Consider the following 26,034-nt stretch of genomic DNA (forward strand, 5'->3'; position numbering starts at 1 on the left):
AGAATGTTGAGTAGTCTTCTCTTGGTACTCCGTAGGTCTTTGGTGATTATATACGTCTACTGTGTTTGTATATGTCTGTTAAACCCAATATCATAATGAATTCAATCCTCACACCTTTCCTTTGGTGAACCATAATTTTGTTTAATGAATCTGTGATTGCCCTTCTCTGTGGAAATATCTGCCCTGGTATCAATTTATAGGTAACACCTATAAGTGATATGATATGATATGTGTCTTTCACTTTCTGACTTACTCCAAGTCACGTGATTACCTCTAGACTCATCTACGGTGCTACAAATGGCATTGTGTGCTTCTTTTCGTTGGCGAATATTCTGTCTTAGCGAGGTCCATTTTCTGCAATGTGATTCCCCGAGGGCTGAGGATTAGCTGACCTGGGCAGCCTGACCCTGCCGGCAAGCCCTCCCCAGGTGTGCCTGGGTTGAGGTCAATATAAACAGCACTCCAGGCAGCAATAGCCCCTGCAGCTGTGCCTGACTCCATATTCTCTGCCCCGTCAGCAGTCTCGGGGCTGTGCTGGTGGGAGGGTGTGAGGGTCCATGGCTTTGTGGGCGGCCCGGTGTGAGTGGGGCTCTGCTGGACTTTCTGCAGGAGTTGCCAGGCTACCACCTGTAAAGAAGAGGATGTGTCACCCATAACTTCCACTGGAATATCTCTCCGGGCTGAGGTGAGGAAGGAAAAAAAGGAGTGGGGGCCGGGACAGGAGGGGTATCTCAGGCAGGGCAATGGAAAGTTTCCAGAAAAGCGCCCGTGGCCTGGACAATCCTGTCTGACCTGCAGGCACCAAGTTGGCCTGCGTGCTGTCGCTGGTGTGGCTCCACGGCCCTTCCTCTAGGCTTTCAAGCCCTTGTACATATTCAGGTGTTTCACCTGGGAAGGGTGGGAACAGTTCAGCAGCAGCTGGCCTGGGGCTCAGCTTACGTTTACTCACAGAGGCCTCGGCACGGTCCCATAGTTTTGCAATAAGGACGCTCCTTGCGTGGGCCGGCGGGGCTGCTGGCTGTATGGGGGATGATTCCCCACCTCTGACCAATTTCAGAATTGTTTACCACTGGAGCAAGTGCCTTGGTTGTGTTTCCCTCTGTATAACTGTTAGGTTCAGCTTTTTTTTTTTCTTTTTTGGTTCAAGATAGATTTTATTCCTCTTTTATGTATTTATAGATATAAGCATGGAAATAATTCATTCTTATAAATACATCAGTGTGAATGGAAGAACCTTTTTTCTGTTTTATTTTTACATTTTATTTTTAAAAATTTTGAAATTTAATTTAATTTATTTTTTATACAGTAGGTTATTATTAGTTATCTATTTTATGCATAGACATGTATACTGGTCAATCACAATCTCCCAACTCATCCCACCACCACCAACCCATGGCTTCCCCAACTTTGTGTCCATACGTTTGTTCTCTGCATCTGTGTCTCTATTTCTGCCCTGAAAACCAGTTCATCTGTACCATTTTTCTAGGTTCCACATATAGGCATTAATATACAATATTTGTTTTTCTCTTTCTGACTTACTTCACTCTGTATGACAGTCTCTAGATCCATCAACTTCTCTACAAATGACCCAGTTTCATTCCTTTTTATGGCTGAGGAATATTCCATTTTATATATGTACCACATCTTTATCCATTCGTCTGTCTGTGGCCATTTAGGTTGCTTCCATTACCTGGCTATTGTAAATAGTGCTGCAATGAACATTGTGGTGAATGTGTCTCTGTGATTTATGGTTTTCCCTGGGTAAATGCCCAGAAGTGGGATTGCCGGATCCTATGGTAATTCTCTTTTTTGTTTTTTGAAAGGAACCTCCATACTGTTCTCCATAGTGACTGTATCAATTTACATTCCCACCAATAGCGGAAGAGGGTTCCTTTTGTCCACACCCTCCCCAGAATTTGTTGTTTGTAGATTATCTGATGATGCCGATTCTAACAGGTGTGAGGTCTTAACTCATTGTAGTTTTGATTTGAATTTCTCTAATAATTAGTGATGTTGAGCAGCTTTTCATGTGCGTCTTGGCCATCTCTGTGTCTTCTTTGAAGAAACGTCTATTTAGATCTTCTGCCCATTTTTGTATTGGGTTGTTTGTTTTATTAATATTAAGCTGCATGAGCTGTTTATATATATTGGAGTTTAAACCTTTGTCCATTGATTCGTTTGTGAACGTTTTCGCCCATTCTGAGGGTTGCCTTTTTCCATTCCAGTTTTTTTAACAAAGAAAGAAAGAAAGCAAAAGAAGCAGAACACTAATGTGCGTGAAATATGCCTCTTGAAACTGTCGTTTTGAAATATGGACGTCTTTTGAATTTTTTGGTCGATATATGACCCCAGGATTTGTTTCAGGGCAGGTGTCATTTACAGGCATGTAATGATTAGGAATATCCACTGACCATTAGCGCTGGGATTAAAGCTGCTGTTGTGTGAAACGGCCACAAGGTGGCAGCAGTTCTCCCTTACCAAATCTGGTTACTAGGGCAGCAGAGCCTCAATGGATGTCACGTTCTAGATTAGAATTTAGAACTGAATGTGCCAGGAGAAATCCCCTCAAGTTTGTCTCACTACTTCTTGTTCGTGTTTTTAATTTAATTTTTTATTTTTTATTACAGCAAGTTTGAGTACAACGTTTAGCTTGTTGTAGGTGTGCAAGAGGTGGTTCTTTTACACATATACATATGTCTGTTCTTCCTGGGATCCTTTTCCCATGTACGTTATCACAGAATGTTGAATAGTCTTCTCTTGGTACTCCGTAGGTCATTGGTGATTATATACGTCTACTGTGTTTGTATATGTCTGTTAACCCCAATATCGTAATGAATTCAATCCTCACACCTTTCCTTTGGTGAAACATAAGTTTGTTTATTGAATCTGTGATTGCCCTTCTCCGTGGAAATATCTGCCCTGGTATCAATTTATACGTAACACCTATAAGTGATATGATATGATATGTGAGTTTCACTTTCTGACTTACTCCAAGTCACGTGATTACGTCTAGACTCATCTACGGTGCTGCAAATGGCATTGTGTCCTTTTTTTCCTTGGCGAATATTCTGTCTTAGCGAGGTCCATTTTCTGCAATGTGATTGCCTGAGGGCTGAGGATTAGCTGACATGGGCAGCCTGACCCTGCCGGCAAGCCCTCCCCAGGTGTGCCTGGGTTGAGGTCAATATAAACAGCACTCCAGGCAGCAATAGCCCCTGCAGCTGTGCCTGACTCCATATTCTCTGCCCCGTCAGCAGTCTCGGGGCTGTGCTGGTGGGAGGGTGTGAGGGTCCACGGCTTTGTGGGCGGCCCGGTGTGAGTGGGGCTCTGCTGGACTTTCTGCAGGAGTTGCCAGGCTGCCACCTGTAAAGAAGAGGATGTGTCACCCATAACTTCCACTGGAATATCTCTCCGGGCTGAGGTGAGGAAGGAAAAAAAGGAGTGGGGGCCGGGACAGGAGGGGTATCTCAGGCAGGGCAATGGAAAGTTTCCAGAAGAGCGCCCGTGGCCTGGACAATCCTGGCTGACCTGCAGGCACCAAGTTGGCCTGCGTGCTGTCGCTGGTGTGGCTCCACGGCCCTTCCTCTAGGCTTTCAAGCCCTTGTACATATTCAGGTGTTTCACCTGGGAAGGGTGGGAACAGTTCAGCAGCAGCTGGCCTGGGGCTCAGCTTACGTTTACTCACAGAGGCCTCGGCACGGTCCCATAGTTTTGCAATAAGGACGCTCCTTGCGTGGGCGGGCGGGGCTGCTGGCTGTATGGGGGATGATTCCCCACCTCTGACCAATTTCAGAATTGTTTACCACTGGAGCAACTGCCTTGGTTGTGTTTCCCTCTGTATAACTGTTAGGTTCAGCTTTTTTTTTTCTTTTTTGGTTCAAGATACATTTTATTCCTCTTTTATGTATTTATAGATATAAGCATGGAAATAATTCATTCTTATAAATACATCAGTGTGAATGGAAGAACCTTTTTTCTGTTTTATTTTTACATTTTATTTTTAAAAATTTTGAAATTTAATTTAATTTATTTTTTATACAGTAGGTTATTACTAGTTATCTATTTTATGCATAGACATGTATACTGGTCAATCACAATCTCCCAACTCATCCCACCACCACCAACCCATGGCTTCCCCAACTTTGTGTCCAAACGTTTGTTCTCTGCATCTGTGTCTCTATTTCTGCCCTGAAAACCAGTTCATCTGTACCATTTTTCTAGGTTCCACATATAGGCATTAATATACAATATTTGTTTTTCTCTTTCTGACTTACTTCACTCTGTATGACAGTCTCTAGATCCATCAACTTCTCTACAAATGACCCAGTTTCATTCCTTTTTATGGCTGAGGAATATTCCATTTTATATATGTACCACATCTTTATCCATTCGTCTGTCTGTGGCCATTTAGGTTGCTTCCATTACCTGGCTATTGTAAATAGTGCTGCAATGAACATTGTGGTGAATGTGTCTCTGTGATTTATGGTTTTCCCTGGGTAAATGCCCAGAAGTGGGATTGCTGGATCCTATGGTCATTCTCTTTTTTGTTTTTTGAAAGGAACCTCCATACTGTTCTCCATAGTGACTGTATCAATTTACATTCCCACCAATAGCGGAAGAGGGTTCCTTTTGTCCACACCCTCCCCAGAATTTGTTGTTTGTAGATTATCTGATGATGCCGATTCTAACAGGTGTGAGGTCTTACCTCATTGTAGTTTTGATTTGCATTTCTCTAATAATTAGTGATGTTGAGCAGCTTTTCATGTGCGTCTTGGCCATCTCTGTGTCTTCTTTGAAGAAACGTCTATTTAGATCTTCTGCCCATTTTTGTATTGGGTTGTTTGTTTTATTAATATTAAGCTGCATGAGCTGTTTATATATATTGGAGTTTAAACTTTTGTCCATTGATTCGTTTGTGAACGTTTTCGCCCATTCTGAGGGTTGCCTTTTTCCATTCCAGTTTTTTTAACAAAGAAAGAAAGAAAGCAAAAGAAGCAGAACACTAATGTGCGTGAAATATGCCTCTTGAAACTGTCGTTTTGAAATATGGACGTCTTTTGAATTTTTTGGTCGATATATGACCCCAGGATTTGTTTCAGGGCAGGTGTCATTTACAGGCATGTAATGATTAGGAATATCCACTGACCATTAGCGCTGGGATTAAAGCTGCTGTTGTGTGAAACGGCCACAAGGTGGCAGCAGTTCTCCCTTACCAAATCTGGTTACTAGGGCAGCAGAGCCTCAATGGATGTCACGTTCTAGATTAGAATTTAGAACGGAATGTGCCAGGAGAAATCCCCTCAAGTTTGTCTCACTACTTCTTGTTCGTGTTTTTAATTTAATTTTTTATTTTTTATTACAGCAAGTTTGAGTACAACGTTTAGCTTGTTGTAGGTGTGCAAGAGGTGGTTCTTTTACTCATATACATATGTCTGTTCTTCCTGGGATCCTTTTCCCATGTACGTTATCACAGAATGTTGAATAGTCTTCTCTTGGTACTCCGTAGGTCATTGGTGATTATATACGTCTACTGTGTTTGTATATGTCTGTTAACCCCAATATCGTAATGAATTCAATCCTCACACCTTTCCTTTGGTGAAACATAAGTTTGTTTATTGAATCTGTGATCGCCCTTCTCCGTGGAAATATCTGCCCTGGTATCAATTTATACGTAACACCTATAAGTGATATGATATGATATGTGAGTTTCACTTTCTGACTTACTCCAAGTCACGTGATTACGTCTAGACTCATCTACGGTGCTGCAAATGGCATTGTGTCCTTTTTTTCCTTGGCGAATATTCTGTCTTAGCGAGGTCCATTTTCTGCAATGTGATTGCCTGAGGGCTGAGGATTAGCTGATATGGGCAGCCTGACCCTGCCGGCAAGCCCTCCCCAGGTGTGCCTGGGTTGAGGTCAATATAAACAGCACTCCAGGCAGCAATAGCCCCTGCAGCTGTGCCTGACTCCATATTCTCTGCCCCGTCAGCAGTCTCGGGGCTGTGCTGGTGGGAGGGTGTGAGGGTCCACGGCTTTGTGGGCGGCCCGGTGTGAGTGGGGCTCTGCTGGACTTTCTGCAGGAGTTGCCAGGCTGCCACCTGTAAAGAAGAGGATGTGTCACCCATAACTTCCACTGGAATATCTCTCCGGGCTGAGGTGAGGAAGGAAAAAAAGGAGTGGGGGCCGGGACAGGAGGGGTATCTCAGGCAGGGCAATGGAAAGTTTCCAGAAAAGCGCCCGTGGCCTGGACAATCCTGGCTGACCTGCAGGCACCAAGTTGGCCTGCGTGCTGTCGCTGGTGTGGCTCCACGGCCCTTCCTCTAGGCTTTCAAGCCCTTGTACATATTCAGGTGTTTCACCTGGGAAGGGTGGGAACAGTTCAGCAGCAGCTGGCCTGGGGCTCAGCTTACGTTTACTCACAGAGGCCTCGGCACGGTCCCATAGTTTTGCAGTAAGGACGCTCCTTGCGTGGGCGGGCGGGGCTGCTGGCTGTATGGGGGATGATTCCCCACCTCTGACCAATTTCAGAATTGTTTACCACTGGAGCAAGTGCCTTGGTTGTGTTTCCCTCTGTATAACTGTTAGGTTCAGCTTTTTTTTTTCTTTTTTGGTTCAAGATAGATTTTATTCCTCTTTTATGTATTTATAGATATAAGCATGGAAATAATTCATTCTTATAAATACATCAGTGTGAATGGAAGAACCTTTTTTCTGTTTTATTTTTACATTTTATTTTAAAAATTTTGAAATTTAATTTAATTTATTTTTTATACAGTAGGTTATTATTAGTTATCTATTTTATGCATAGACATGTATACAGGTCAATGACAATCTCCCAACTCATCCCACCACCACCAACCCATGGCTTCCCCAACTTTGTGTCCATACGTTAATTCTCTACCTCTGTGTCTCTATTTCTACCCTGAAAACCAGTTCATCTGTACCATTTTTCTAGGTTCCACATATAGGCATTAATATACAATATTTGTTTTTCTCTTTCTGACTTACTTCACTCTGTATGACAGTCTCTAGATCCATCAACTTCTCTACAAATGACCCAGTTTCATTCCTTTTTATGGCTGAGGAATATTCCATTTTATATATGTACCACATCTTTATCCATTCGTCTGTCTGTGGGCATTTAGGTTGCTTCCATTACCTGGCTATTGTAAATAGTGCTGCAATGAACATTGTGGTGAATGTGTCTCTGTGATTTATGGTTTTCCCTGGGTAAATGCCCAGAAGTGGGATTGCTGGATCCTATGGTAATTCTCTTTTTAGTTTTTTAAAGGAACCTCCATACTGTTCTCCATAGTGACTGTATCAATTTACATTCCCACCAATAGCGGAAGAGGGTTCCTTTTGTCCACACCCTCCCCAGAATTTGTTTGTAGATTATCTGATGATGCCGATTCTAACAGGTGTGAGGTCTTACCTCATTGTAGTTTTGATTTGCATTTCTCTAATAATTAGTGATGTTGAGCCGCTTTTCATGTGCGTCTTGGCCATCTCTGTGTCTTCTTTGAAGAAACGTCTATTTAGATCTTCTGCCCATTTTTGTTTTGGGTTGTTTGTTTTATTAATATTAAGCTGCATCAGCTGTTTATATATATTGGAGATTAAACCTTTGTCCATTGATTCGTATGTGAACGTTTTCACCCATTCTGAGGGTTGCCTTTTTCCATTGCCGTTTTTTTAACAAAGAAAGAAAGAAAGCAAAAGAAGCAGAACACTAATGTGCATGAAATATGCCTCTTGAAACTGTCGTTTTGAAATATGGACGTCTTTGGAATTTTTTGGTCGATATATGACCCCAGGATTTGTTTTCAGGGCAGGTGTCATTTACAGGCCTGTAATGATTTGGAATATCCACTGACCATTAGCGCTGGGATTAAAGCTGCTGTTGTGTGAAACGGCCACAAGGTGGCAGCAGTTCTCCCTTACCAAATCTGGTTATTGGGCAGCAGAGCCTCAATGGAAGTCACGTTCTAGATTGGAATTTAGAACGGAATGTGCCAGGAGAAAGCCCCTCAAGTTTGTCTCACTACTTCTTGTTCGTGTTTTTAATTTAATTTTTTATTTTTTATTACAGCAAGTTTGAGTACAACGTTTAGCTTGTTGTAGGTGTGCAAGAGGTGGTTCTTTTACACATATACATATGTCTGTTCTTCCTGGGATCCTTTTCCCATGTACGTTATGACAGAATGTTGAGTAGTCTGCTCTTGGTACTCCGTAGGTCTTTGGTGATTATATATGTCTACTGTGTTTGTATATGTCTGTTAACCCCAATATCGTAATGAATTCAATCCTCACACCTTTCCTTTGGTGAACCATACGTTTGTTTAATGAATCTGTGATTGCCCTTCTCCGTGGAAATATCTGCCCTGGTATCAATTTATAGGTAACACCTATAAGTGATATGATATGATATGTGTCTTTCACTTTCTGACTTACTCCAAGTCACGTGATTACCTCTAGACTCATCTACGGTGCTGCAAATGGCATTGTGTGCTTCTTTTCCTTGGCGAATATTCTGTCTTAGCGAGGTCCATTTTCTGCAATGTGATTCCCTGAGGGCTGAGGATTAGCTGACCTGGGCAGCCTGACCCTGCCGGCAAGCCCTCCCCAGGTGTGCCTGGTTTGAGGTCAATATAAACAGCACTCCAGGCAGCAATAGCCCCTGCAGCTGTGCCTGACTCCATATTCTCTGCCCCGTCAGCAGTTTCGGGGCTGTGCTGGTGGGAGGGTGTGAGGGTTCACGGCTTTGTGGGTGGCCCGGTGTGAGTGGGGCTCTGCTGGACTTTCTGCAGGAGTTGCCGGGCTGCCACCTGTAAAGAAGAGGATGTGTCACCCATAACTTCCACTGGAATATCTCTCCGGGCTGAGGTGAGGAAGGAAAAAAAGGAGTGGGGGCCGGGACAGGAGGGGTATCTCAGGCAGGGCAATGGAAAGCTTCCAGAAGAGCGCCCGTGGCCAGGACCATCCTGGCTGCCCTGCAGGCACCAAGGTGGCCGGCGTGCTGTCGCTGGTGTGGCTCCACGGCCCTTCCTCTAGGCTTTCAAGCCCTTGTACATATTCAGGTGTTTCACCTGGGAAGGGTGGGAACAGTTCAGCATCAGCTGGCCTGGGGCTCAGCTCACGTTTACTCACAGAGGCCTCGGCACGGTCCCCCAGCTTTGCAATAAGGACGCTCCTTGCGTGGGCGGGCGGGGCTGCTGGCTCTATGGGAGATGATTCCCCACCTCTGACCAATTTCAGAATTGTTTACAACTGGAGCAAGTGCCTTGGTAGTGTTTTACTCTGTATAACTGTTAGGTTTAGTTTTTTTTTTTTCTTTTTTGGTTCAAGTTAGATTTTATTCCTCTTTTATGTATTTATGGATATAAGCATGGAAATAATTCATTCTTATAAATACATCAGTGTGAATGGAAGAACATTTTTTCTGTTTTATTTTTACATTTTATTTGTAAAATTTTTGAAATTTAATTTAATTTATTTTTTTATACACTAGGTTATTATTAGTTATCTATTTTATGCATAGACATGTATACAGGTCAATCCCAATCTCCCAACTCATCCCACCACCACCACCCCATGGCTTCCCGCACTTTGTGTCCATACGTTTGTTCTCTACCTCTGTGTCTCTATTTCTCCCCTGCAAACCAGTTCATCTGTAGCATTTTTCTAGGTTCCACATATAGGCTATAATATACAATATTTGTTTTTCTCTTTCTGACTTACTTCACTCTGTATGACAGTCTCTAGATCCATCAACTTCTCTACAAATGACCCAGTTTCATTCCTTTTTATGGCTGAGTAATATTCCATTTTATATATGTACCACATCTTTATCCATTCATCTGTCTGTGGGCATTTAGGTTGCTTCCATTACCTGGCTCTTGTAAATAGTGCTGCAATGAACATTGTGGTGAATGTGTCTTTGTGATTTTTGGTTTTCTCTGGGTATATGCCCGGAAGTGGGATGGCTGGATCCTATTGTAATTCTGTTTTTAGTTTTTTAAAGGAACCTCCATACTGTTCTCCATAGTGACTGTATCAATTTACATTCCCACCAAGAGTGGAAGAGGGTTCCTTTTGTCCACACCCTCCCCAGAATTTGTTGTTTGTAGATTATCTGATGATGCCGATTCTAACAGGTGTGAGGTCTTACCTCATTGTAGTTTTGATTTGCATTTCTCTAATAATTAGTGATGTTGAGCAGCTTTTCATGTGCGTCTTGGCCATCTCTGTGTCTTCTTTGAAGAAACGTCTATTTAGATCTTCTGCCCATTTTTGTATTGGGTTGTTTGTTTTATTAATATTAAGCTGCATGAGCTGTTTATATATATTGGAGATTAAACCTTTGTCCATTGATTCGTTTGTGAAAGTTTTCGCCCATTCTGAGGGTTGCCTTTTTCCATTCCCGTTTTTTTAACAAAGAAAGAAAGAAATCAAAAGAAGCAGAACACTAATGTGCGTGAAATATGCCTCTTGAAACTGTCGTTTTGAAATATGGACGTCTTTTGAATTTTTTGGTCGATATATGACCCCAGGATTTGTTTTCAGGGCAGGTGTCATTTACAGGCCTGAAATGATTTGGAATATCCACTGACCATTAGCGCTGGGATTAAAGCTGCTGTTGTGTGAAACGGCCACAAGGTGGCCGCAGTTCTCCCTTACCAAATCTGGTTACTAGGGCAGCAGAGCCGCAATGGAAGTCGCGTTCTAGATTGGAATTTAGAACGGAATGTGCCAGGAGAAAGCCCCTCAAGTTTGTCTCACTACATCTTGTTCGTGTTTTTAATTTAATTTTTTTATTTTTTATTACAGCAAGTTTGAGTACAACGTTTACCTTGCTGTAGGTGTGCAAGAGGTGGTTCTTTTACACATATACATATGTCTGTTCTTCCTGGGATCCTTTTTCCCATGTTGGTTATGACAGAATGTTGAGTAGTCTTCTCTTGGTACTCCGTAGGTCTTTGGTGATTATATACGTCTACTGTGTTTGTATATGTCTGTTAACCCCAATATCATAATGAATTCAATCCTCACACCTTTCCTTTGGTGAACCATAAGTTTGTTTAATGAATCTGTGATTGCCCTTCTCCGTGGAAATATCTGCCCTGGTATCAATTTATAGTTAACACCTATAACTGATATGATATGATATGTGTCTTTCACTTTCTGACTTACTCCAAGTCACGTGATTACCTCTAGACTCATCTACGGTGCTGCAAATGGCATTGTGTGCTTTTTTTCCTTGGCTAATATTCTGTCTTAGCGAGGTCCATTTTCTGCAATGTGATTCCCTGAGGGCTGAGGATTAGCTGACCTGGGCAGCCTGACCCTGCCGGCAAGCCCTCCCCAGGTGTGCCTTGGTGGACGTCAATATAAACAGCACTCCAGGCAGCAGTAGCCCCTGCAGCTGTGCCTGACTCCATATTCTCTGCCCCGTCAGCAGTCTCGGGGCTGTGCTGGTGGGAGGGTGCGAGGGTCCACGGCTTTGTGGGTGGCCCAGTGTGAGTGGGGCTCTGCTGGACTTTCTGCAGTAGTTGCCAGGCTGCCACCTGTAAAGAAGAGCATGTGTCACCCATAACTTCCACTGGAGTATCTCTCCGGGCTGAGGTGAGGAAGGAAAAAAAGGAGTGGGGGCCGGGACAGGAGGGGTATCTCAGGCAGGGCAATGGAAAGCTTCCAGAAGAGCGCCCGTGGCCAGGACCATCCTGGCTGACCTGCAGGCACCAAGTTGGCCTGCGTGCTTTCGCTGGTGTGGCTCCACGGCCCTTCCTCTAGGCTTTCAAGCCCTTGTACATATTCAGGTGTTTCACCTGGGAAGGGTGGGAACAGTTCAGCAGCAGCTGGCCTGGGGCTCAGCTCACGTTTACTCACAGAGGCCTCGGCACGGTCCCCCAGCTTTGCAATAAGGACGCTCTTTGCGTGGGCGGGTGGGGCTGCTGGCTGTATGGGAGATGATTCCCCACCTCTGACCAATTTCAGAATTGTTTACCACTGGAGCAAGTGCCTTGGTAGTGTTTTCTTCTGTATAACTGTTAGGTTCAGTTTTTTTTTCTTTTTTGGTTCAAGTTAGATTTTATTCCTCTTTTATGTATTTATAGATATAAGCATGGAAATAATTCATTCTTATAAATACATCAGTGTGAATGGAAGAACATTTTTTCTGTTTTATTTTTACATTTTATTTTTAAATTTTTGAAATTTAATTTTATTTATTTTTTTATACACTAGGTTATTATTAGTTATCTATTTTATGCATAGACATGTATACAGGTCAATCGCAATCTGGCAACTCATCCCACCACCACCACCCCATGGCTTCCCCCACTTTGTGTCCATACGTTTGTTCTCTACCTCTGTGTCTCTATTTCTGCCCTGCAAACAGAGTTCATCTGTAGCATTTTTCTAGGTTCCACATATAGGCATTAATATACAATATTTGTTTTTCTCTTTCTGACTTACTTCACTCTGTATGACAGTCTCTAGATCCATCAACTTCTCTACAAATGACCCAGTTTCATTCCTTTTTATGGCTGAGTAATATTCCATGTTATATATGTACCACATCTTTATCCATTCGTCTGTCTGTGGGCATTTAGGTTGCTTCCATTACCTGGCTATTGTAAATAGTGCTGCAATGAACATTGTGGTGAATGTGTCTCTGTGATTTATGGTTTTCTCTGGGTATATGCCCAGAAGTGGGATTGCTGGATCCTATGGTAATTCTCTTTTTAGTTTTTTAAAGGAACCTCCATACTGTTCTCCATAGTGACTGTATCAATTTACATTCCCACCAATAGCGGAAGAGGGTTCCTTTTGTCCACACCCTCCCCAGAATTTGTTGTTTGTAGATTATCTGATGATGCCGATTCTAACAGGTGTGAGGTCTTACCTCATTATAGTTTTGATTTGCATTTCTCTAATAATTAGTGATGTTGAGCAGCTTTTCATGTGCGTCTTGGCCATCTGTGTGTCTTCTTTGAAGAAACGTCTATTTAGATCTTCTGCCCATTTTTGTATTGGGTTGTTTGTTGTATTAATATTAAGCTGCATGAGCTGTATATATATATTGGAGATTAAACCTTTGTCCATTGATTCGTTTGTGAACGTTTTCGCCCCTTCTGAGGGTTACCTTTTTCCATTCCCGTTTTTTTAACAAAGAAAGAAAGAAAGCAAAAGAATCAGAACACTAATGTGCGTGAAATATGCCTCTTGAAACTGTCGTTTTGAATTATGGACGTCTTTTGAATTTTTTGGTCGATATATGACCCCAGGATTTGTTTTCAGGGCAGGTGTCATTTACAGGCCTGTAATGATTTGGAATATCCACTGACCATTAGCGCTGGGATTAAAGCTGCTGTTGTGTGAAACGGCCACAAGGTGGCAGCAGTTCTCCCTTACCCAATCTGGTTACTAGGGCAGCAGAGCCTCAATGGAAGTCGCGTTCTAGATTGGAATTTAGAACAGAATGTGCCAGGAGAAAGCCCCTCAAGTTTGTCTCACTACTTCTTGTTCGTGTTTTTAATTTAATTTTTTATTTTTTATTACAGCAAGTTTGAGTACAACGTTTAGCTTGTTGTAGGTGTGCAAGAGGTGGTTCTTTTACACATATACATATGTCTGTTCTTCCTGGGATCCTTTTCCCATATACGTTATGACAGAATGTTGAGTAGTCTTCTCTTGGTATTCTGTAGGTCTTTGGTGATTATATATGTCTACTGTGTTTGTATATGTCTTTTAACCCCAATATCGTAATGAATTCAATCCTCACACCTTTCCTTTGGTGAACCATAAGTTTGTTTAATGAATCTGTGATTGCCCTTCTCCGTGGAAATATCTGCCCTGGTATCAATTTATAGGTAACACCTATAAGTGATATGATATGTGTCTTTCACTTTCTGACTTACTCCAAGTCACGTGATTACCTCTAGACTCATCTACGGTGCTGCAAATGGCATTGTGTGCTTCTTTTCGTTGGCGTATATTCTGTCTTAGCGAGGTCCATTTTCTGCAATGTGATTCCCCGAGGGCTGAGGATTAGCTGACCTGGGCAGCCTGACCCTGCCGGCAAGCCCTCCCCAGGTGTGCCTGGGTTGAGGTCAATATAAACAGCACTCCAGGCAGCAATAGCCCCTGCAGCTGTGCCTGACTCCATATTCTCTGCCCCGTCAGCAGTCTCGGGGCTGTGCTGGTGGGAGGGTGTGAGGGTCCACGGCTTTGTGGGTGGCCCGGTGTGAGTGGGGCTCTGCTGGACTTTCTGCAGGAGTTGCCAGGCTGCCACCTGTAAAGAAGAGGATGTGTCACCCATAACTTCCACTGGAATATCTCTCCGGGCTGAGGTGAGGAAGGAAAAAAAGGAGTGGGGGCCGGGACAGGAGGGGTATCTCAGGCAGGGCAATGGAAAGCTTCCAGAAGAGCGCCCGTGGCCAGGACCATCCTGGCTGACCTGCAGGCACCAAGGTGGCCTGCGTGCTGTCGCTGGTGTGGCTCCACGGCCCTTCCTCTAGGCTTTCAAGCCCTTGTACATATTCAGGTGTTTCACCTGGGAAGGGTGGGAACAGTTCAGCAGCAGCTGGCCTGGGGCTCAGCTCACGTTTACTCAGAGAGGCCTCGGCACGGTCCCCCAGCTTTGCAATAAGGACGCTCCTTTCGTGGGCGGGCGGGGCTGCTGGCTCTATGGGAGATGATTCCCCACCTCTGACCAATTTCAGAATTGTTTACCACTGGAGCAAGTGCCTTGGTAGTGTTTTCCTCTGTATAACTGTTAGGTTCAGTTTTATTTTTTCTTTTTTGGTTCAAGTTAGATTTTATTCCTCTTTTATGTATTTATGGATATAAGCATGGAAATAATTCATTCTTATAAATACATCAGTGTGAATGGAAGAACATTTTTTCTGTTTTATTTTTACATTTTATTTTTAAAATTTTTGAAATTTAATTTTATTTATTTTTTTTATACAGTAGGTTATTATTAGTTATCTATTTTATGCATAGACATGTATACAGGTCAATCCCAATCTCCCAACTCATCCCACCACCACCACCCCATGGCTTCCCCCACTTTGTGTCCATACGTTTGTTCTCTACCTCTGTGTCTCTATTTCTGCCCTGCAAACCAGTTCATCTGTAGCATTTTTCTAGCTTCCACATATAGGCATTAATATACAATATTTGTTTTTCTCTTTCTGACTTACTTCACTCTGTATGACAGTCTCTAGATCCATCAACTTCTCTACAAATGACCCAGTTTCATTCCTTTTTATGGCTGAGTAATATTCCATTTTATATATGTACCACATCTTTATCCATTCGTCTGTCTGTGGGCATTTAGGTTGCTTCCATTACCTGGCTATTGTAAATAGTGCTGCAATGAACATTGTGGTGAATGTGTCTCTGTGATTTATGGTTTTCTCTGGGTATATGCCCAGAAGTGGGATTGCTGGATCCTATGGTAATTCTCTTTTTAGTTTTTTAAGGGAACCTCCATACTGTTCTCCATAGTGACTGTATCAATTTACATTCCCACCAAGAGCGGAAGAGGGTTCCTTTTGTCCACACCCTCCCCAGAATTTGTTGTTTGTAGATTATCTGATGATGCCGATTCTAACAGGTGTGAGGTCTTACCTCATTGTAGTTTTGATTTGCATTTCTCTAATAATTAGTGATGTTGAGCAGCTTTTCATGTGCGTCTTGGCCATCTCTGTGTCTTCTTTGAAGAAACGTCTATTTAGATCTTCTGCCCATTTTTGTATTGGGTTGTTTGTTGTATTAATATTAAGCTGCATGAGCTGTTCATATATATTGGAGATTAAACCTTTGTCCATTGATTCGTTTGTGAAAGTTTTCGCCCATTCTGAGGGTTGCCTTTTTCCATTCCCGTTTTTTTAACAAAGAAGGAATGAAATCAAAAGAAGCAGAACACTAATGTGCGTGAAATATGCCTCTTGAAACTGTCGTTTTGAAATATGGACGTCTTTTGAATTTTTTGGTCGATAAATGACCCCAGGATTGGTTTTCAGGGCAGGGGTCATTTACAGGCCTGTAATGATTTGGAATATCCACTGACCATTAGCGCTGGGATTAAAGCTGCTGTTGTGTGAAACGGCCACAAGGTGGCAGCAGTTCTCCCTTACCAAATCTGGTTACTAGGGCAGCAGAGCCTCAATGGAAGTCGCGTTCTAGATTGGAATGTAGAACGGAATGTACCAGGAGAAAGCCCCTCAAGTTTTTCTCACTAATTCTTGTTCGTGTTTTTAATTTAATTTTTTATTTTTTATTACAGCAAGTTTGAGTACAACGTTTAGCTTGTTGTAGGTGTGCAAGAGGTGGTTCTTTTACACATATACATATGTCTGTTCTTCCTGGGATCCTTTTCCCATGTTCGTTATGACAGAATGTTGAGTAGTCTTCTCTTGGTACTCCGTAGGTCTTTGGTGATTATATACGTCTACTGTGTTTGTATATGTCTGTTAACCCCAATATCATAATGAATTCAATCCTCACACCTTTCCTTTGGTGAACCATAAGTTTGTTTAATGAATCTGTGATTGCCCTTCTCCGTGGAAATATCTGCCCTGGTATCAATTTATAGGTAACACCTATAAGTGATATGATATGATATGTGTCTTTCACTTTCTGAATTACTCCAAGTCACGTGATTACCTCTAGACTCATCTACGGTGCTGCAAATGGCATTGTGTGCTTCTTTTCGTTGGCGAATATTCTGTCTTAGCGAGGTCCATTTTCTGCAATGTGATTCCCCGAGGGCTGAGGATTAGCTGACCTGGGCACCCTGACCCTGCCGGCAAGCCCTCCCCAGGTGTGCCTGGGTTGAGGTCAATATAAACAGCACTCCAGGCAGCAATAGCCCCTGCAGCTGTGCCTGACTCCATATTCTCTGCCCCGTCAGCAGTCTCGGGGCTGTGCTGGTGGGAGGGTGTGAGGGTCCACGGCTTTGTGGGTGGCCCGGTGTGAGTGGGGCTCTGCTGGACTTTCTGCAGGAGTTGCCAGGCTGCCACCTGTAAAGAAGAGGATGTGTCACCCATAACTTCCACTGGAATATCTCTCCGGGCTGAGGTGAGGAAGGAAAAAAAGGAGTGGGGGCCGGGACAGGAGGGGTATCTCAGGCAGGGCAATGGAAAGCTTCCAGAAGAGCGCCCGTGGCCAGGACCATCCTGGCTGACCTGCAGGCACCAAGGTGGCCTGCGTGCTGTCGCTGGTGTGGCTCCACGGCCCTCCTCTAGGCTTTCAAGCCCTTGTACATATTCAGGTGTTTCACCTGGGAAGGGTGGGAACAGTTCAGCAGCAGCTGGCCTGGGGCTCAACTCACGTTTACTCACAGAGGCCTCGGCATGGTCCCCCAGCTTTGCAATAAGGACGCTCCTTGCGTGGGCGGGCGGGGCTGCTGGCTCTATGGGAGAAGATTCCCCACCTCTGACCAATTTCAGAATTGTTTACCACTGGAGCAAGTGCCTTGGTAGTGTTTTCCTCTGTATAACTGTTAGGTTCAGTTTTATTTTTTCTTTTTTGGTTCAAGTTAGATTTTATTCCTCTTTTATGTATTTATGGATATAATCATGGAAATAATTCATTCTTATAAATACATCAGTGTGAATGGAAGAACATTTTTTCTGTTTTATTTTTACATTTTATTTTTAAAATTTTTGAAATTTAATTTTATTTATTTTTTTTATACAGTAGGTTATTATTAGTTATCTATTTTATGCATAGACATGTATACAGGTCAATCCCAATCTCCCAACTCATCCCACCACCACCACCCCATGGCTTCCCCCACTTTGTGTCCATACGTTTGTTCTCTACCTCTGTGTCTCTATTTCTGCCCTGCAAACCAGTTCATCTGTAGCATTTTTCTAGGTTCCACATATAGGCATTAATATACAATATTTGTTTTTCTCTTTCTGACTTACTTCACTCTGTATGACAGTCTCTTGATCCATCAACTTCTCTACAAATGACCCAGTTTCATTCCTTTTTATGGCTGAGTAATATTCCATTTTATATATGTACCACATCTTTATCCATTCGTCTGTCTGTGGGCATTTAGGTTGCTTCCATTACCTGGCTATTGTAAATAGTGCTGCAATGAACATTGTGGTGAATGTGTCTCTGTGATTTATGGTTTTCTCTGGGTATATGCCCAGAAGTGGGATTGCTGGATCCTATGGTAATTCTCTTTTTAGTTTTTTAAAGGAACCTCCATACTGTTCTCCATAGTGACTGTATCAATTTACATTCCCACCAATAGCGGAAGAGGGTTCCTTTTGTCCACACCCTCCCCAGAATTTGTTGTTTGTAGATTATCTGATGATGCCGATTCTAACAGGTGTGAGGTCTTACCTCATTGTAGTTTTGATTTGCATTTCTCTAATAATTAGTGATGTTGAGCAGCTTTTCATGTGCGTCTTGGCCATCTCTGTGTCTTCTTTGAAGAAACGTCTATTTAGATCTTCTGCCCATTTTTGTATTGGGTTGTTTGTTGTATTAATATTAAGCTGCATGAGCTGTTCATATATATTGGAGATTAAACCTTTGTCCATTGATTCGTTTGTGAAAGTTTTCGCCCATTCTGAGGGTTGCCTTTTTCCATTCCCGTTTTTTTAACAAAGAAGGAATGAAATCAAAAGAAGCAGAACACTAATGTGCGTGAAATATGCCTCTTGAAACTGTCGTTTTGAAATATGGACGTCTTTTGAATTTTTTGGTCGATAAATGACCCCAGGATTGGTTTTCAGGGCAGGGGTCATTTACAGGCCTGTAATGATTTGGAATATCCACTGACCATTAGCGCTGGGATTAAAGCTGCTGTTGTGTGAAACGGCCACAAGGTGGCAGCAGTTCTCCCTTACCAAATCTGGTTACTAGGGCAGCAGAGCCTCAATGGAAGTCGCGTTCTAGATTGGAATGTAGAACGGAATGTACCAGGAGAAAGCCCCTCAAGTTTTTCTCACTAATTCTTGTTCGTGTTTTTAATTTAATTTTTTATTTTTTATTACAGCAAGTTTGAGTACAACGTTTAGCTTGTTGTAGGTGTGCAAGAGGTGGTTCTTTTACACATATACATATGTCTGTTCTTCCTGGGATCCTTTTCCCATGTTCGTTATGACAGAATGTTGAGTAGTCTTCACTTGGTACTCCGTAGGTCTTTGGTGATTATATATGTCTACTGTGTTTGTATATGTCTGTTAACCCCAATATCGTAATGAATTCAATCCTCACACCTTTCCTTTGGTGAACCATACGTTTGTTTAATGAATCTGTGATTGCCCTTCTCCGTGGAAATATCTGCCCTGGTATCAATTTATAGGTAACACCTATAAGTGATATGATATGATATGTGTCTTTCACTTTCTGACTTACTCCAAGTCACGTGATTACCTCTAGACTCATCTACGGTGCTGCAAATGGCATTGTGTGCTTCTTTTCGTTGGCGAATATTCTGTCTTAGCGAGGTCCATTTTCTGCAATGTGATTCCCCGAGGGCTGAGGATTAGCTGACCTGGGCAGCCTGACTCTGCCGGCAAGCCCTCCCCAGGTGTGCCTGGGTTGAGGTCAATATAAACAGCACTCCAGGCAGCAATAGCCCCTGCAGCTGTGCCTGACTCCATATTCTCTGCCCCGTCAGCAGTCTCGGGGCTGTGCTGGTGGGAGGGTGTGAGGGTCCACGGCTTTGTGGGTGGCCCGGTGTGAGTGGGGCTCTGCTGGACTTTCTGCAGGAGTTGCCAGGCTGCCACCTGTAAAGAAGAGGATGTGTCACCCATAACTTCCACTGGAATATCTCTCCGGGCTGAGGTGAGGAAGGAAAAAAAGGAGTGGGGGCCGGGACAGGAGGGGTATCTCAGGCAGGGCAATGGAAAGCTTCCAGAAGAGCGCCCGTGGCCAGGACCATCCTGGCTGACCTGCAGGCACCAAGGTGGCCTGCGTGCTGTCGCTGGTGTGGCTCCACGGCCCTTCCTCTAGGCTTTCAAGCCCTTGTACATATTCAGGTGTTTCACCTGGGAAGGGTGGGAACAGTTCAGCAGCAGCTGGCCTGGGGCTCAGCTCACGTTTACTCACAGAGGCCTCGGCACGGTCCCCCAGCTTTGCAATAAGGACGCTCTTTGCGTGGGCGGGTGGGGCTGCTGGCTGTATGGAGATGATTCCCCACCTCTGACCAATTTCAGAATTGTTTACCACTGGAGCAAGTGCCTTGGTAGTGTTTTCCTCTGTATAACTGTTAGGTTCAGTGTTTTTTTTCTTTTTTGGTTCAAGTTAGGTTTTATTCCTCTTTTATGTATTTATAGATATAAGCATGGAAATAATTCATTCTTATAAATACATCAGTGTGAATGGAAGAACATTTTTTCTGTTTTATTTTTACATTTTATTTTTTAAAATTTTGAAATTTAATTTTATTTATTTTTTTATACACTAGGTTATTATTAGTTATCTATTTTATGCATAGACATGTATACAGGTCAATCCCAATCTCCCAACTCATCCCACCACCACCACCCCATGGCTTCCCCCACTTTGTGTCGATACGTTTGTTCTCTACCTCTGTGTCTCTATTTCTGCCCTGCAAACCAGTTCATCTGTAGCATTTTTCTAGGTTCCACATATAGGCATTAATATACAATATTTGTTTTTCTCTTTCTGACTTACTTCACTCTGTATGACAGTCTCTAGATCCATCAACTTCTCTACAAATGACTCAGTTTCATTCCTTTTTATGGCTGAGTAGTATTCCATGTTATATATGTACCACATCTTTATCCATTCGTCTGTCTGTGGGCATTTAGGTTGCTTCCATTACCTGGCTATTGTAAATAGTGCTGCAATGAACATTGTGGTGAATGTGTCTCTGTGATTTATGGTTTTCTCTGGGTATATGCCCAGAAGTGGGATTGCTGGATCCTATGGTAATTCTCTTTTTAGTTTTTTAAAGGAACCTCCATACTGTTCTCCATAGTGACTGTATCAATTTACATTCCCACCAATAGCGGAAGAGGGTTCCTTTTGTCCACACCCTCCCCAGAATTTGTTGTTTGTAGATTATCTGATGATGCCGATTCTAACAGGTGTGAGGTCTTACCTCATTGTAGTTTTGATTTGCATTTCTCTAATAATTAGTGATGTTGAGCAGCTTTTCATGTGCGTCTTGGCCATCTCTGTGTCTTCTTTGAAGAAACGTCTATTTAGATCTTCTGCCCATTTTTGTATTGGGTTGTTTGTTTTATTAATATTAAGCTGCATGAGCTGTTTATATATATTGGAGATTAAACCTTTGTCCATTGATTCGTTTGTGAAAGTTTTCGCCCATTCTGAGGGTTGCCTTTTTCCATTCCCGTTTTTTTAACAAAGAAAGAAAGAAATCAAAAGAAGCAGAACACTAATGTGCGTGAAATATGCCTCTTGAAACTGTCGTTTTGAAATATGGACGTCTTTTGAATTTTTTGGTCCATATATGACCCCAGGATTTGTTTTCAGGGCAGGTGTCATTTACAGGCCTGTAATGATTTGGAATATCCACTGACCATTAGCGCTGGGATTAAAGCTGCTGTTGTGTGAAACGGCCACAAGGTGGCAGCAGTTCTCCCTTACCAAATCTTGTTACTAGGGCAGCAGAGCCTCAATGGAAGTCGCGTTCTAGATTGGAATGTAGAACGGAATGTACCAGGAGAAAGCCCCTCAAGTTTTTCTCACTAATTCTTGTTCGTGTTTTTAATTTAATTTTTTATTTTTTATTACAGCAAGTTTGAGTACAACGTTTAGCTTGTTGTAGGTGTGCAAGAGGTGGTTCTTTTACACATATACATATGTCTGTTCTTCCTGGGATCCTTTTCCCATGTTGGTTATGACAGAATGTTGAGTAGTCTTCTCTTGGTACTCCGTAGGTCTTTGGTGATTATATACGTCTACTGTGTTTGTATATGTCTGTTAACCCCAATATCATAATGAATTCAATCCTCACACCTTTCCTTTGGTGAACCATAAGTTTGTTTAATGAATCTGTGATTGCCCTTCTCCGTGGAAATATCTGCCCTGGTATCAATTTATAGGTAACACCTATATGTGATATGATATGATATGTGTCTTTCACTTTCTGACTTACTCCAAGTCACGTGATTACCTCTAGACTCATCTAAGGTGCTCTAAATGGCATTGTGTGCTATTTTTCCTTGGCTAATATTCTGTCTTAGCGAGGTCCATTTTCTGCAATGTGATTCCCTGAGGGCTGAGGATTAGCTGACCTGGGCAGCCTGACCCTGCCGGCAAGCCCTCCCCAGGTGTGCCTGGGTTGAGGTCAATATAAACAGCACTCCAGGCAGCAATAGCCCCTGCAGCTGTGCCTGACTCCATATTCTCTGCCCCGTCAGCAGTCTCGGGGCTGTGCTGGTGGGAGGGTGTGAGGGTCCACGGCTTTGTGGGTGGCCCAGTGTGAGTGGGGCTCTGCTGGACTTTCTGCAGGAGTTGCCAGGCTGCCACCTGTAAAGAAGAGGATGTGTCACCCATAACTTCCACTGGAGTATCTCTCCGGGCTGAGGTGAGGAAGGAAAAAAAGGAGTGGGGGCCGGGACAGGAGGGGTATCTCAGGCAGGGCAATGGAAAGCTTCCAGAAGAGCGCCCGTGGCCAGGACCATCCTGGCTGACCTGCAGGCACCAAGGTGGCCTGCGTGCTGTCGCTGGTGTGGCTCCACGGCCCTTCCTCTAGGCTTTCAAGCCCTTGTACATATTCAGGTGTTTCACCTGGGAAGGGTGGGAACAGTTCAGCAGCAGCTGGCCTGGGGCTCAGCTCACGTTTACTCACAGAGGCCTCGGCACGGTCCCCCAGCTTTGCAATAAGGACGCTCTTTGCGTGGGCGGGTGGGGCGGCTGGCTGTATGGAGATGATTCCCCACCTCTGACCAATTTCAGAATTGTTTACCACTGGAGCAAGTGCCTTGGTAGTGTTTTCCTCTGTATAACTGTTAGGTTCAGTTTTTTTTTTTTCTTTTTTGGTTCAAGTTAGGTTTTATTCCTCTTTTATGTATTTATAGATATAAGCATGGAAATAATTCATTCTTATAAATACATCAGTGTGAATGGAAGAACATTTTTTCTGTTTTATTTTTACATTTTATTTTTTAAAATTTTGAAATTTAATTTTATTTATTTTTTTATACACTAGGTTATTATTAGTTATCTATTTTATGCATAGACATGTATACAGGTCAATCCCAATCTCCCAACTCATCCCACCACCACCACCCCATGGCTTCCCCCACTTTGTGTCCATACGTTTGTTCTCTACCTCTGTGTCTCTATTTCTGCCCTGCAAACCAGTTCATCTGTAGCATTTTTCTAGGTTCCACATATAGGCATTAATATACAATATTTGTTTTTCTCTTTCTGACTTACTTCACTCTGTATGACAGTATCTAGATCCATCAACTTCTCTACAAATGACCCAGTTTCATTCCTTTTTATGGCTGAGTAATATTCCATTTTATATATGTACCACATCTTTATCCATTCATCTGTCTGTGGGCATTTAGGTTGCTTCCATTACCTGGCTATTGTAAATAGTGCTGCAATGAACATTGTGGTGAATGTGTCTCTGTGATTTATGGTTTTCTCTGGGTATATGCCCAGAAGTGGGATTGCTGGATCCTATGGTATTTCTCTTTTTAGTTTTTTAAAGGAACCTCCATACTGTTCTCCATAGTGACTGTATCAATATACATTCCCACCAATAGCGGAAGAGGGTTCCTTTTGTCCACACCCTCCCCAGAATTTGTTGTTTGTAGATTATCTGATGATGCCGATTCTAACAGGTGTGAGGTCTTACCTCATTGTAGTTTTGATTTGCATTTCTCTAATAATTAGTGATGTTGAGCAGCTTTTCATGTGCGTCTTGGCCATCTCTGTATCTTCTTTGAAGAAACGTCTATTTAGATCTTCTGCCCATTTTTGTATTGGGTTGTTTGTTGTATTAATATTAAGCTGCATGAGCTGTATATATATATTGGAGATTAAACCTTTGTCCATTGATTCGTTTGTGAACGTTTTCGCCCCTTCTGAGGGTTACCTTTTTCCATTCCCGTTTTTTTAACAAAGAAAGAAAGAAAGCAAAAGAATCAGAACACTAATGTGCGTGAAATATGCCTCTTGAAACTGTCGTTTTGAAATATGGACGTCTTTTGAATTTTTTGGTCGATATATGACCCCAGGATTTGTTTTCAGGGCAGGTGTCATTTACAGGCCTGTAATGATTTGGAATATCCACTGACCATTAGCGCTGGGATTAAAGCTGCTGTTGTGTGAAACGGCCACAAGGTGGCAGCAGTTCTCCCTTACCAAATCTGGTTATTGGGCAGCAGAGCCTCAATGGAAGTCACGTTCTAGATTGGAATTTAGAACGGAATGTGCCAGGAGAAAGCCCCTCAAGTTTGTCTCACTACTTCTTGTTTGTGTTTTTAATTTAATTTTTTATTTTTTATTACAGCAAGTTTGAGTACAACGTTTAGCTTGTTGTAGGTGTGCAAGAGGTGGTTCTTTTACACATATACATATGTCTGTTCTTCCTGGGATCCTTTTCCCATGTACGTTATGACAGAATGTTGAGTAGTCTGCTCTTGGTACTCCGTAGGTCTTTGGTGATTATATATGTCTACTGTGTTTGTATATGTCTGTTAAGCCCAATATCGTAATGAATTCAATCCTCACACCTTTCCTTTGGTGAACCATACGTTTGTTTAATGAATCTGTGATTGCCCTTCTCCGTGGAAATATCTGCCCTGGTATCAATTTATAGGTAACACCTATAAGTGATATGATATGATATGTGTCTTTCACTTTCTGACTTACTCCAAGTCACGTGATTACCTCTAGACTCATCTACGGTGCTGCAAATGGCATTGTGTGCTTCTTTTCCTTGGCGAATATTCTGTCTTAGCGAGGTCCATTTTCTGCAATGTGATTCCCTGAGGGCTGAGGATTAGCTGACCTGGGCAGCCTGACCCTGCCGGCAAGCCCTCCCCAGGTGTGCCTGGGTTGAGGTCAATATAAACAGCACTCCAGGCAGCAATAGCCCCTGCAGCTGTGCCTGACTCCATATTCTCTGCCCCGTCAGCAGTCTCGGGGCTGTGCTGGTGGGAGGGTGTGAGGGTCCACGGCTTTGTGGGTGGCCCAGTGTGAGTGGGGCTCTGCTGGACTTTCTGCAGGAGTTGCCAGGCTGCCACCTGTAAAGAAGAGGATGTGTCACCCATAACTTCCACTGGAGTATCTCTCCGGGCTGAGGTGAGGAAGGAAAAAAAGGAGTGGGGGCCGGGACAGGAGGGGTATCTCAGGCAGGGCAATGGAAAGCTTCCAGAAGAGCGCCCGTGGCCAGGACCATCCTGGCTGACCTGCAGGCACCAAGTTGGCCTGCGTGCTTTCGCTGGTGTGGCTCCACGGCCCTTCCTCTAGGCTTTCAAGCCCTTGTACATATTCAGGTGTTTCACCTGGGAAGGGTGGGAACAGTTCAGCAGCAGCTGGCCTGGGGCTCAGCTCACGTTTACTCACAGAGGCCTCGGCACGGTCCCCCAGCTTTGCAATAAGGACGCTCTTTGCGTGGGCGGGTGGGGCGGCTGGCTGTATGGAGATGATTCCCCACCTCTGACCAATTTCAGAATTGTTTACCACTGGAGCAAGTGCCTTGGTAGTGTTTTCCTCTGTATAACTGTTAGGTTCAGTTTTTTTTTTTCTTTTTTGGTTCAAGTTAGGTTTTATTCCTCTTTTATGTATTTATAGATATAAGCATGGAAATAATTCATTCTTATAAATACATCAGTGTGAATGGAAGAACATTTTTTCTGTTTTATTTTTACATTTTATTTTTAAAATTTTGAAATTTAATTTTATTTATTTTTTTATACACTAGGTTATTATTAGTTATCTATTTTATGCATAGAGATGTATACAGGTCAATCCCAATCTCCCAACTCATCCCACCACCACCACCCCATGGCTTCCCCCACTTTGTGTCCATACGTTTGT

The sequence above is a fragment of the Mesoplodon bidens genome (genome assembly GCF_964165515.1).
Source record: "Mesoplodon bidens genome assembly, contig: HAP1_SCAFFOLD_144, whole genome shotgun sequence".
Lineage (NCBI taxonomy): Eukaryota > Metazoa > Chordata > Mammalia > Artiodactyla > Ziphiidae > Mesoplodon > Mesoplodon bidens.